Source organism: Panulirus ornatus, chromosome 39 (assembly GCF_036320965.1).
Source record: "Panulirus ornatus isolate Po-2019 chromosome 39, ASM3632096v1, whole genome shotgun sequence".
Taxonomy (NCBI): Eukaryota; Metazoa; Arthropoda; class Malacostraca; order Decapoda; family Palinuridae; genus Panulirus; species Panulirus ornatus.
Window position 1 is genome coordinate 11,071,616 of NC_092262.1, and position 13,456 is coordinate 11,085,071.

A 13,456-nucleotide genomic window follows, 5' to 3' on the forward strand; every position below is an offset into this window, starting at 1 on the left:
CGTACGTCTGCAATGTTTAGTGACATCGTACGTCTACGATGATAGACATCGTACGTCTGGTGAAATAGCTGTGCATGCGTGGGGTTGGCTGCCAAACATGTCAGCAAGTATCGTACGTCAAGGACTGTAACACGCTACCAATCTATTGGTAGCTATCGTAATATCAGGGTATTGAAGCTGTGCGTTCATTGGTTATCAATATATCGATAACAATCGTACATACTATAGTCGTACGTCGGCTGGCCACTAGTGTAACTATCGTACGTCAGGCACTATAGTTGTGCGTCAGTTAGTTACCAATGTTCGAGACCATCGCACGCCAGGCACTGCAGTTGTGCGTCGGCTAGTTACCAGTCATAACTATCGTACGTCAGGCACAGCGATCGTAAGCAGGTTGACTGGCAAACAATGATATCGTACGCTAGGCACTGCAGGTAGACACTCAATGAGCAAATGGCGTCCTAGCTACGTCTCTTCGTCGCATATCAGCCGACTCATTTCTTTCTTGTATCTCCCCTGATGATGTGATTACACGAAAGTGCACTTGGGTACTTACGTTTCATTTCATATATATATATATATATATATATATATATATATATATATATATATATATATGATTTCATTCTATATATATATATATATATATATATATATATATATATATATATATATATATATATATATATATATATATTAGTTTCCTTCAGTTTAGATTTTACACGCATAATAAAAGTCTTTTGCAAGTTTACCTGTGTATACGATTGTGAAGTCATCCTGGGTTTGGGAGAGGTATGGAGAGCACGTTTCTACACACAATGGTCTACGAGTCACTCACTACGGTAGGATGAGAAACAAGACGGCCTTAAACATGATCTTACCTGATGAAAGATGATAAACTGTGTACTGCATGATGAAGCTCTCCCAGGTCTCCCACACCCCCACCTCACCTGCAGAAGATACGAAAATATAATGATTACAATTGAGTTACAGATGGTATTTCAGATTCTAATATGCATGAGTACTGATTTTTGGTTTGTTTTGCATGGCTTGCGTTGCAAAACAGACGCGTAGGGTTCGCTTTAAACCTTGCAACGTAACTTGTGTCACCTCATAACTCTTCCGTCAAATACGTGAAATTCTGTACATTCAATCCCCCCCTCCCCCAAGCATTCAAGCCACTCTTATTTCTTCCAGGAACTATGGCACACTGCAGGCGAGCCACAAGTGTTCCATGGAGCACATAGCGCGAGCCCCAAGTGTTGCATAGAACACACAGTAACTATGGCGCATTGCAGGCGACTTAAGTGATCCATGGAACACCATGGAAACAAACAGTAACTATAGCACACACAAACACACTTGTCCCTTGATGTCGTGAGTTGACCAGCCTTGTGTTGGGTTTATGGCCAGCCACACATAGCAGGACGAACAGCTCTTGCTTTCATTATACTTTCGAATTTAACTAAATCTCAAGCTTGAGCAACCAAAGTATATTAAGACTTACTGCCAGCAACCTAAGGCAGGGCAACTATGGGTAGAGCGGAAAGACGATGGTGGCATAATATGCATTGTTGAGGGGGATATACATTCGTATTTAGAAAAATGAAAAAAAAGTACTAGTATAAACAGGAAGGGCAGATGAAAAAAATAATAAGGCACAACGGAAGACCAAAAAAAGGGGATCGTGTGAATTATGGCACATGCAGTCTACATTCCCCTGCTGGTGGAAGAAGCGCAGCTTGGACAGCAGGAACCTTTTAAGTTCCACGTAACACTGGCACCCTCTCGTATCAGAAAATGGTTCTGGGGGTAAGACAAGTCCCGGATAAACACTGGCACCCTCTCTTACCAGAAAATGGTTCTGGGGGGAGTAATAAATTAGTTTGATAATTAGCCAGGGAGATCGCCTGTGATTAAAGCCGCAGGCACTCGCAATGTGAAGTTGAGCTTGACGAATGTGCAAGAAAGTTGTCAGTTACTTGTCAAACCCGAGTGTGTGTGTGCGTGTGTGCGTGTCCTTGGAGGTAGCCTTCACACCCGAAACGGACGCACAGAGATAACGTGGTTGGTGGTCATATATTCTCGTGGACGGCCTTCATGACCCTGGCACGTTAGGTGTTAAAACCCCCTAACAACCTTGTTTGATCTCGACATTCCTCTTATTTCAGACCTTAACCACGTTGTTCCCTCAGTGTTATTGACACGGGGAATCTCAGTTATGCGCTTACGAATTCACTAGATATGAATATTTTAATATGTAACGAGACGCTAGACGTAGCAACAGTATGCAGCAGAAATCCATCCAATTATACTCATTTAGATTCCTTCCCCCTTGATTTTTTTTTAATATATACTACACTATTTCAAAGACCTTCGTGGTATAGCGGTTAGCGTTGCTGACCACGATACATTCGCGGGCCGCCCGGGATCGAGGGCACTAGTTCGAATTCTAGTTGAGGCCGTGGGTTCACAGTCAACCCAGCTATTCAACATCCACTAGGTATTGGCCAATAAAACCGGTACCAAGCTCCGTCTTTTGAGGAGAGAGAGAGAGAGAGAGAGAGAGAGAGAGAGAGAGAGAGAGAGAGAGAGAGAGACTTTTGTAATCAAAAGATTTTGCCAAAAGTCAGGGCAGGCGCGTACTGCTCACCACAGAGAAAAAGGGTCGTGCGAATTCGATAGTCAGGTGGATGTTTGTCGGGTGAAAGCCAGTAGCCCACGTCTGGTGAGGGTTGGCAAGACGTCCACCCGGGATAAAAAGCGAGTGACACTGAGTGACGCTATACGACAGTTATTAACCCTCCCGACGCCCAGGCTGGTAGTAGACAGTGTGTACCATGAGGTTATGGGACTTGCGAGTTTCATTTTCCCTCGTGGTTATAAGCACACACACACACACACACACATATATATATATATATATATATATATATATATATATATATATATATATCTCGCATGTTTACCAAATGGCGTCCTAGCTTCGTCTCTTAGATGTATATCAACTGACATTCCTCTCTTTTGTCTCCCCTGATGATGTGATTATTACCCGAAAGTGCACTTGGGAACTTACAGTGTTTCATGTTCCCCGTGGACTCATAGGAAAATATATATATATATATATATAAATATATATATATATATATATATATCACGAATATGGTAAGGCCATAGTTGACACCGTGCTGGGGTAACCTTGGCTGTGGCATCCCTGGCCCCCTCCCGCACGGTAACCATCTCGTTACCACCAACAAAGGTGTGGGGGAATCTCTCTTCCATCAACATGATGGCAGCAGAGAACTCCCCCCTACCCCCCCCCCCCCTCTTTTTTTTTCTTAATCCTCCTCTCGGAGTCGATCGCTCGCCCGTGTGACGCTGAGGAATGAGGGACGGAAGAGCTCCTCCTCTCCCATCTCGGTAAGGGAGGAGAACGAATGGGCGAGACTGTTCGAACATTCCCGACACCCGGATGACTGCTGCCGTCTACACTGAACCGGTTTGAGGCGGCAGCCAAACACGACGTAAATGTCAAGAAGTTCTGGATGTCACTGGGTTCCCCTCGCGCTGGGTTGGCGAGATGGAGCGTCCAACGTGAAACTAGGAAAAAAAAAAAACTTTTGGTTCACTCTATGGCCGTATACTTCCCAGAGCGAGCAACACCTGGACAATATTCTAGCAATGTTGATACGACTCATCCCCTCGTTGGACAGCCATGCTGAGGCGCGGAAATAGAAAGCAGGCCTCGTCCATTTCGGCCCCCTGTCCGACTCGTTTTCTTTGCTCAATGATCAGAAATCAACAACAGTGGGCTACAGAATGGTGTTATCTTTTCCATACTTACCTGCTTCGAGACTTGGATCGCTCTAACATGGGGTTGTCTCAAGTTTTTAAGATTCATTACAGGATTGTAATCTGAGAATCACTTACATAATATTGTTGCTCTGATATGTTCGCCATTTCCCCTGAGAGGTCTTACTTCAATTCATTAATGCAAATACACGAATTTAAAGAACGTGAGGGATTCACTGAACTAGATGCGACTTCAATATTTCCACTGCGACGGTGAAGGTAAATACTTCCAATATTTAAGTAATCAACAGACCACCACCACCTCGTTCCTTTCAATACAATTCACGAGAAGTTTGGCCAAACATTATCTATAGATTCTGCACAAACTCTGGAAAGGTGGCCTACGCCAGGTACCCATACATCGACCAGCCCCGACGTGGAGAATGAACATCTGGGTCAACTGTGGCTGATTACAACACCCAGGAATCGACCCCAGTGCGGTCCCGTCCGTGAATCATGGTCAGCAAAGCTAACCATTATACTATGGAAGCACCTTGTGGGTGTCTGCGTGTTCGTCTGTTACTCGCTACATCGCTAACACGGGAAATAGCGATCAAGTATAATACATAAATACACACGGTGTATTAAGTGTATACAAACGCAGGATTGTTCGAGATATAAATACACACACTCTTTACATATGTCATGTAGATCAAACATGGCCGCTAATGCTTATGCCTCTGCTATGACGTCACGACCCCCCCCCCAATTGTGACCTACTTTCTCGAGTTTATTTCCTGAGCCCACGCGCACTGCCAATATTCCTCAAACGCTCGAAGGAAAAGGACATAATTCCTGTTTATATATATATATATATATATATATATATATATATATATATATATATATATATATATGTGCATTTGCTGCTAACCAAGAGGGAAATTGAAATACGATAAATCCGAGTGCACTCTGATGCAAGAATACTGAGGAGAAATACAGGAATGAGACAGAAGACTTAAGAACGGTCAATGTATGTATGTATGTATATATATATATATATATATATATATATATATATATATATATATATATATATATATGCGAGAAAGGCGGAAATTAAACGCGCTGGTAGGCCAGGGTTTATATGGTGTTGGTGTCTGGCACTGTACCTGACGGCACAAGATTTCATAACACAAGACAGGAAAACGTTCACCAACTTTGCCTTCAGTAAAGCTATGTAGTGTATATGGACCTTCAGTAAAGCTATGTAGTGTATATGGACCTTCAGTAAAGCTATGTAGTGTATATGGACCTTCAGTAAAGCTATGTAGTTTATATGGACCTTGACACTTGCCTTCACATTGTTACATAGCGTCCAGCACAAGCCCGCAAGCAAGCCAACATGTTCCGAGTTCGATGAGTTTCGTCCACACGTCATGCCACACGGAGCAACCAAAGGTTAAAATGTGATAACACGCAGGTTAACCACGCCTTAAGGGCCGGTTGGATCGCACTGGGTCTTCATATCAAGTCACGGAAAACAAAGGAAACATCCTCCGGGCAAATCCCGGTAGTAATCCGGTGCTGCGTGTGTCTGTCTTCGCCAAAACACTTGCTGCTTCTTCTTCGTTACTGTGGACGTGCGAATTACGGAGATTAATTCAGACGTAACGCCGCTGCTGCGTCATGTTACGCCGTCACACTGGCAGATTGGTTCGTGTCTAATTTATTAAACACGGTCATGGAATTCTCCCTCCCTCTCTCTCTCTCTCGTTTTAATGCTCTCTTGTTGGCTTGGGTCTTCGATAATTCTGTTTTTGACTCGTCTCCCTCCCTCCCTCCCTCTCAAAATGGATGCGAGCGGGAGTGGGCGATCAATTAAGAAAGAAAAAAGTTTTGCAGGAATCGGCGATCAAGTAAGCAGGAAAATAATATGCGGGTATCGGCGATCAAATATATATATATATATATATATATATATATATATATATATATATATATATATATAATTATATATATTGCCTTTCCCGCCTTATCGAGATAATGTTTGGTACAAACGAACAGCAGCCTCATTTGGACAAATCCACTCTCAAGCTGTCATGTACACATCGTAATGTTAATCGGAACAAGACATACGCCCTGTGGTACACCAGTCATTACAAGTCAGCAATTGGACGTGTTCCACCATTCCCGTTTTCTGTACGACAGTCTTCCATTCAGATGCAGGTATCATGTTACTAGTAACCCGTGAATGAACGTCCGGTTCTAGTATAGCATTCCTTAGCGAGGAATATTACCAGCGTCCCTTTCTTGGGGGGAGAGTCCAAGCGGATGACTTCCAGTTCTTCTAAGTTTCGTAGGAAAAAAAACTATGCAATCGGTAGATTCTGATATGAGAGGATGTATTAACAAGGCAACAATGCTGACGACCCGTTTGTGACATCTTGTCAAAAGTTTGCAATGTTATCCCGATCGTTGGTTTCCAGTGGTTGCCCGAATAAATGAAGGGAAACTAATTGGCAGATAATTCAGTGCACACTAATTGGCAGATAATTTAGTGCACACATATATATAATTATAATGGCCGACGGTTCGCGGGCAACACAACACGTTCCAGTAATCAAGGCATCTCAAAAGAAAGGTGAATTAGATATAATAAACGGAATACGTGAAGGAAGTCAAGACAAAACAAAAGGAAGGGGATTCCATATCTTCGACATGCGAGGTATTATAACGGCCAATCTTAAGTGTGGTTGGCCTCCACACACAAACTATGGGAAGCAGCAGCATCTCCAGAACAAGAGAGGGACAGCCCCCCGTGAGGTGTGACGATCCTTGATCACGTCCAAGACTCTTGAGTGACATCTGTCATCTTACTAGACCCGAGGCATCATGATGAACCTGCTATCTCTTACCAGCGTAAAGGTTATCTCGCCAGTGAGGCGAAAGGTCATCCGCGTCTGTTGACTCATTCGGATTTAACTGGTAATACATTATCTCATCCATCACAATTTCTTGCCAGCTTTATTTTCCTGTCTGTAAGCCACGCGATTCCAGCAATTTCTTTTATGACGTCTTCTGCGGCGGTATCGGGGAGGGAACTCTGTCCACTTTGGAGCGGATTCCTTCTTTTCCTCTTCGTAAATGAGATATGCCGTATCTTTCCCCAGATACATCCATGAATACATATTGCAAACAAGCAACACGAGACCTGCTGGCATGTAATGAGAATAGCTGCCCAGGGATTTATTATATATCTTTTTTTTCCTTTCCTTCTATCCAAGTTAATGGTGACGTGCAACCAGGAAACTTCCACATGTAAACTCTTCTGGAACGAGAGTCGATTGATTTGAGGCTCAGAACATTAGACAAACCTAATCAGTTCACTTATCTTCAACTGTAGTCGACGTGACACGGGCAAAATTACGCTCAAGTTTAGGGTAAAATTATGCTTCAGTCGAAGGCAAAATAATACTCCAGTCCAAGTTAAAATGATCTAGTATGTGCTCAATGTAAGAAATATATATATATATATATATATATATATATATATATATATATATACACACGCTAGGAATAATACTCAGTCTATATGTGAGGAATCATACATTTCCATTCATACATGAATCATTCTCTCAACTTACACATGTAAGGAATAAAACTCCCTAATTATTCAAGCAAGCATTAATACTCTCAACATACGTGTCACGAAGAATGTTCAGTCTCCATCTCCACAAGTAACAATACCCTCTCCATTTCTACAAGGAATAATAATACACTGGCACTCCGTTACCGGCCTTCTGCAAGTCTGCGCTCCAATCAGTAGCAGAGATGGACTCCTTTCGGGGGTGAGAAGTTCTTACGATAAAGTTACACACCCTTCCGTCCACTGCCGATGACACAGCCTCGCCGAGGGTGACTTTTCACTCGCGGCGTTAAGTTCATGCAGACAGAGTCCGGTAACACTTCAATACGTTTTACAGATTTCTCATGTAGCCTATTCCCCATGTTGGATCTTGTGTCCCCGGAGATTTCAGTTTCTGCTCGAGACTCGATCACCCCCAGTTTACTCTCGACTGCAACTCTAATCACATGCAGTTTTACCTCATTAGGGCATGTCACGACCTTTACAAGCCTCGGACATCAAAGAGAGGGGAGGCTGCATTAACTCCCCCCCCCAACCTCCTCTTATCATTGATCGCCTACACTCTTAAGGTTCCACTCCCCTGTAGCAAACATCTTGGCACAAAATCTCTGACCCTACATTCTTCACCGCCTGAGCTTCGCCTTCAACTCCCTACCTACGCTTTCAACCCAAAAGCGTACAACGTTTCACATGGACGTATATATATATATATATATATATATATATATATATATATATATATATATATATATATATATATATATATTTATTTTTTTTTTTCATACTATCCGCCATTTCCCGCGACAGCGAGGTAGCGTTAAGAACAGAGGACTGGGCCTTTGAGGAAATATCCTCACCTGGCCCTCTTCTCTGTTCCTTCTTTTGGAAAATTAAAAAAAAAGAAAAAAAAAAAAAAGCGAGAGGGGAGGATTTCCAGCCCCCCGCTCCCTTCCCTTTTAGTCGCCTTCTACGACACGCAGGGAATACGTGGGAAGTATTCTTTCTCCCCTATCCCCAGGGATATATATATATATATATATATATATATATATATATATATATATATATATATAATCTCCCAGTCTCATCATCTTCATCAACTGTACTGTCAATTATATATCCATTCTACCTCAGCTAACTGGCAACATACGTACATCCGCCCCCACACACCCCATTTTCGTGTAAGGCAAATCCCGTATCCCTGCACCGAAGCATGGAGTCGCCCCACAACTATATGAAGACCAAGCTGTCATTACTCGCCGTCTTCCAATTTTACCCGTGCGTCCACTTCACTTCCGTCCCTTAAAAAGTGTACCCACCGCTTTCCTCTTCCCTTCCATGTCCCTCATCACTGCCACCACGGTACCCTTAATGCTTTCATTTTTCAGGCTCAACTTCCACGTCGCTATAAAAGTTATGATACCACATCTCGTATCCACACAGTGTTTGGTCTAAACTCCCTGTCATACTCTCCCAAGACTTAACTGCTCTCTCATTCCAGATGTGACTTGGTATGCACGACTGCAAGGTGCTTGTCAATATAATTGGCTGTATGTGACAAAGCTTGCATACTGACTCGTCTCGTACTAGCTGTTTGAGAAAGCTTTGTGGAGCCCTGGAAGCTGATAGATTCCTAAACTCCTTGCCCGCACCTGTCACATCTACTGAAAAATGGTATAGTTGGGCCCCCATTCCCAGGAGATAATTATAAAAATGTTAATAGCGAAAGAAGGGGCCCATTCCCAGGAAATAAACATTATAAAAACGTTAATAACGAAAAGAGGGATTACTTAATCTTCAAACTCTTTTGGCACGACAGAGGAACGCGCGCTGACTGGTGGATCCACATACGTGACTTCCGGAATAGTTGACGTGATTGGTCAGATAGAGGAGTCACGAGCTCCCTCGGTTGTTTATCTGGGTTACGCATCAGCCAGATCAACCGCCCCAAGCTATCTCCTTCCTTTGTGTAGTAGTACCGTTTAAAAGTTATCAGTTTACACCGCCGTGGCAACTATGAGATGGGGTAAAAAAAAAAAGGTGGAGGGAAAGAGACGAGAGAAAGGGCAGCTGCTTATGTAGTCTCCCTCTTCCTTCCTTTTTTTTGCGTCTTCCCTTCCTGGAAGCACAGGGAGTCGCACGTTCACATCTTTCATGCACTTTTAGTTCTGCTTCGTGGGGAACGATACGGAACACCTCTGGTGAACGTTTGGACACCGGGTGGAAACAGTGAAGGGTTTGGACTGGTGACCTGCGGAACACCGGGTGGAAACAGTGAAGGGTTTGGACTGGTGACCTGCGGAACACCGGGTGGAAACAGTGAAGGGTTTGGACTGGTGACCTGCGGAACACCGGGTGGAAACAGTGAAGGGTTTGGACTGGTGACCTGCGGAACACCGGGTGGAAACAGTGAAGGGTTTGGACTGGTGACCTGCGGAACACCGGGTGGAAACAACGAAGGATTTGGATTGGTGAACCATTTATACTACCAAGTGACCCCCTGTTAAACCACAACTGTTAATGCGTCGGGGGGCGTTTAATTACGACACACAAAGAAGGACATGGCGCGTCTTTACAACAACAACAGTCATCCCTTGACATGTTACGCAGCAGGATTCAAATACCTAAAATTTGCCTCAAAAGATCTGTTACGGAGATATCACAGTGATGCGCAAATTGTTACCTTATAAACCCCATCATTTCTTCAATGACTCCTATCTCCCCGCTGGACGAGAACGAACCGTTTGCTACTAAGGCCACACACTCAAAAGAACTCCTCGTTGTGCAAGCATCCCTACCATGAAAATGGTGGTTATCGCATCGCGGACGACGAAGTGGTGGAGGAGCCGCAATCGGTCGAGGATAGAGCTACCGTGTGTGGTTTGAGCATATCCAATCCGCATCACGCCTCTTTTACGTCCAGTAGCGCCATTAAGCAATGAGGACCCTCTTGCTCTCCCTTTTCTACCACGCTGCAGAGACGCTTCGTAATCAAATTACATGACAGTCGACCTACGAGGATTCCGTTTTCCCTATTAGGATTCAGTTTTCCCAACTAACCAGTTTACGGAGGTGCGTGTTAACAGCGGAATCGGCCATTGAGAATAGTACCCAATCGGTTCCAGCAGGTGGCCCAATCGCGGACAGTCTTATGTAAGGTTAGATGGCATTTCTGGCAGGAGGCTCGTCCGATAATTCACTTCTTCACATAGCTCGTGAGGTTCACCCCATCAAAAGACGTCCAGTGTGTTAAAGCACATGTCCCCAGTGTGAATCGGTTCAGGTTAACTCTGACAAACAGGTTCGTTGGAGAAACTTCACACACACAAAAGAAAAACCATAAGATGTTGCCACATTACAGCGGTGTCTAGTGCAAAACTAATTTATGCACGGCCATGCGTAGTAACGCGGCCTTCGTGTTTCATATTAACGAGGCAACCCCCTGAGGAGGCAAGTATGGGGAGAACCACAGGCAAAACAACTACTTTGCAAGAGCGGAAGGCATAAAAACCTCTCAGACCTCTCTCTCTCTCGCACACACACACACACACACACACACACACTTTTTGATGGTGGGCAATAACACGCTAGGGGGTCGTCACTGCCTCGCTCTCTTGTGTTTACGTTTGATCTAACCCCAGCCTCGTGCCTTCTGCGGTCCTTCATTAAGACTTCTCCAGTCCGGCAACACCTCAAACACTTCCTACCGTAGTCTCAAACACCTTCCATTACTCGACTCTGATGACATTCAACACCCTCGTCTCGCAGTATTTTTGTGGGTTCCAGAACGATCATCGTCGTCGGCGATACTTTAAACGACTGTCCGTGCCCTGGTAGGCAGGTTCTGCATGACGCTGGGAAGGAGGGACTCTTACGTGTATATAGCTCGCTTAACAAGGTCTTGCAACATGGCCGCCTAACTTTTTGATTCCTCTTCTTCACACCCCCCCCCCCCCAATTAACGCAGGCGTCCTCCAGGGCTCTCTCCTAAGACCCCGAACACCATTATTATTTCCTTTCTGGCAATGGCATATCACACACACACACAGGCACACACACCAGAGGCACACAACGTATCTCGGGACGACACATTCGTGCGTGCGTGCGTGCGCAGCGAATACGTTCTTTCCTATCGCTCTGAATATATGATGTCTCAGCTCTCCCCCCCAAGACACAAACCCCCTCCTCCCTCCTCACCCTCAACCCACTTAAATGTCACTTCCACCGCCAGTTTTCATCTCACGGCCACAGCAGCAGCACCCTGAGGTACACACACACACACACACACGAACCTTGCCGTGTTTGCCGCTTCAGAGACTCAGGCATGAGCCACTTCCCACTTGAGACGAGACGGTCTCATCCATCTCTTCACCACCGCCCTAATTACAGTCTTTCTACAACTGTATCCGGGGCGAGTCTGTAACTGTTTATCCTGGGGGAGAGGAAACTTAGCTAAATCTTCCCTTTAAAGAAAACGCTTCGGGAAAAAAAACCTAATTTCTTTGAACCAGTGCTCATTTCCCATCTTCTCCCGTCTCATTTTACGTCTCGCCATCTTCCGCATCACAGTGAGAACAGTTTCAGTCTCACTTGATCTAGACAGCAAAATACGTCACCACCGATATGACTTTTTATATAGACAAAATCCTTAACATCCCGACAAATCCGTTCCTAAATTTAACTGACCTTGAGAAAATGTAGGCGAAATGTATTAATGTGCGCTCCGCCTTTTTTTTTTTTTCTTTTTTGTCGTCCTTGAAGCGCATTTAAACACTTGATATTCAAGGGGCACAAATTTCGGTTCATGCGTATGCTTGGAGCTATTTTACTCGACTCTGGACATTTGAAGACGTGTGGACAGAAGTTAACTATCGCTGTATTTTCTAGATCTTTTGACTTCCTTACTGCAAGTGCTTGAGTGCCCCATACATCGTTACCGTAGGTGTTTGAGTACCCCATACGAACACCGTTAAGGGAACTTTAACTTACATAGTGCACAACCAAAAAGAAAAAAAATCGTTTAATAGCCGACCATAACCACCCACAACCACTCTCCATCATTCACACTACGTCTCTCTCTCTCTCTCTCTCTCTCTCTCTCTCTCTCTCTCTCTCTCTCTCTTCCATCATCATTGACATTGCTCTGGTGATATTCCCTCTGGCGTCGCCCACGCGTCCTGTACTCTCACATCTCATGCCTCCACAACCCTGACGTAACAATCTTCTCCTCATTTTCGTACCTTCAGATCTTCTCATCTGCGCAACTCGCTCCATACCCTCTTTTTTCCCCCCCTCTTAAGTTCACATGACGTGCGGGTCTGTAGAGGTTCGGTATGGCCACACACACACACATCTATTGATTCGTACCCATATGGGGCTAGGCTAGGCTAGACCAGCTGGTATATAAATGGCTCGGCGTTAAGTGCGTCAAAGCCGACCCGTCTGGTGTCTCGCCCGAGAGTCCTGTACAGCATGAAACGAAACGGAAAAATAACATTTCCCTCGCCAGAAGTTCTCGTCTCATACCAACCGACTGAATTAATGAGACTTAAGTTGTATTACCTGTCACACCAGCGTCAGGAACACGTATATGCTCGCCTGTCACGTACGCTGGCCACCACGTAACTCTAGCCTTTCTGGACGTACCCCCAGACGGTGTCCGTACATCTCGTACAGACACGTCCATTACCATCAGTGTATAGATAGAACAACTATATTCTGGGGACGATTTGTGTGAAATGGATGACGAGAGGTGTACAGAGATGGTTGTGCTGTGGAGAGGGAGGGAGGGAGGGAGGGAGGGTGCGCTCCGCCTCCGGTAGCCGTAGGATATGCGATATGATGCCGACGGTCCATGTCAAAGTTTTTCTTCCAGGAAGGACAGTGGCACCATCAGCCACAACCATATGGTGTTGATCACAATTCTAAATGTGACCAATGGGTAGGTATAGTATTGTTTTATGGGTGGGAAATATTAGGCTGTGAATTACCGCGGTTCAACAGCTTTCCGTCTTC

The 13,456-nt window shown here is 44.6% G+C and overlaps 2 protein-coding genes across 3 annotated transcripts in view; one reads left to right on the forward strand and one right to left on the reverse strand.

The window, feature by feature from the left end:
* The window catches only part of hop (tyrosine-protein kinase hopscotch), a 179,597-nt gene that overhangs the window by 129,717 nt on the left and 36,424 nt on the right, over nt 1–13,456 (reverse strand). Inside the window, exon 3 of the mRNA XM_071685057.1 lies at nt 882–950. The gene's annotated coding sequence lies outside the window, so the exon portion shown is untranslated. The remainder of the gene's footprint in view (nt 1–881; nt 951–13,456) is intronic.
* LOC139761130 (uncharacterized transporter YwbF-like) overlaps nt 1–13,456 on the forward strand; it is a 147,307-nt gene that overhangs the window by 10,880 nt on the left and 122,971 nt on the right. The window lies entirely within an intron of this gene.